Raw genomic sequence first — 1206 nt, forward strand, 5'->3', positions numbered from 1 at the left:
TATATCTAGGAGGGGAAATGGAATATGCAAGGGCAGGTGCAGTCATATTTTTATGTATAAAAAACAAATGAAATAATATAGTAGAATACATTGAAACATCAGTGGTTGATATCTCTGAGTGGTAGTACAATTAGATTATGTTGAATATTTTTCTCCTTTAACTTCACAAGAATTCAATAGTTGCATTTTATATTCCATTGTGGAAAGAGAAACTTATCCATGTTCATTTTATTAACTGATTCTAGTACAAACATTTATAACTCTTTTGCATATGAAGGTTTTTTACTGGTTGTATTTATTGAACTGGGAATTCTGAGGAGAAGATGACAGTTTAAGCATCCCCCCTAATTCACTTTCTAGAGTTAAGAATGATAAACTTATACTAACTTCAAGGTGAATGAATGAAAGGAAATGTGTGGTAATATATAAGAAAAGGAAAAGAATGTGAAACATTATTCTGCGTAAAATGAAACTCACACACACAAAAAATAACCTCAGGTTTTCTGTGTTTTAAATATTTGCTTGAAACAGAGATATAAAGTTAAACCTCGTAAGTATGCTAATTGTGAAATTGCCGGTGGAAAAAAACATCAAATATTGGAAGGTATAAAATATCACAGAGCTTTATTCAGAGATCAGAGAGAAGTGGTGTGGTTCAAAAGAAATAGATATGTTTTACAAATCCCTTCGTGGTTCTAGATGTAAAGTAAAGAACTTTGTAGTTTGTTCAGTCTTCTAGAAACAGAGTACATAATGAAACAATGAAATTTGTTCAGAAAGGCTAACATTAGATTTGAGTGATTCTCATACAGTTGAGGTCCTCATAATAAATTGACATCTGTATCCTACTTCTAATCTAAAAGCTCATAAACAAATGAACTGACAAACTCATTGCATCATCAATGTTTACTTCAAAAATGATCCTATATCGTGATCATTTAAATTTACTAGGCAAATGTATCAAAATTAAAATAGAATTCCTGTCAAAAACAATAACAAAAAAAAAAAAAAAAAGCAAAAGAACAATTTGTCTGGATGTAAAATTAATTGTTTTATGATAGGTATAATTGGAAAGTTTTCTCTCAATAAAACTGAAACAAGAAATTGGACATTTACTCTCATTCAGATGAAAGAACTGAGGCCAGGTATTTTCTGGAAGCATTAAAATGCAGTAGTGGCTTCTCAGTAATAATAGGAAAACAAAAA

The sequence above is a fragment of the Orycteropus afer genome, unplaced genomic scaffold, assembly GCF_000298275.1.
Source record: "Orycteropus afer afer isolate SDZICR_OR568_19922 unplaced genomic scaffold, OryAfe1.0 scaffold00073, whole genome shotgun sequence".
Lineage (NCBI taxonomy): Eukaryota > Metazoa > Chordata > Mammalia > Tubulidentata > Orycteropodidae > Orycteropus > Orycteropus afer.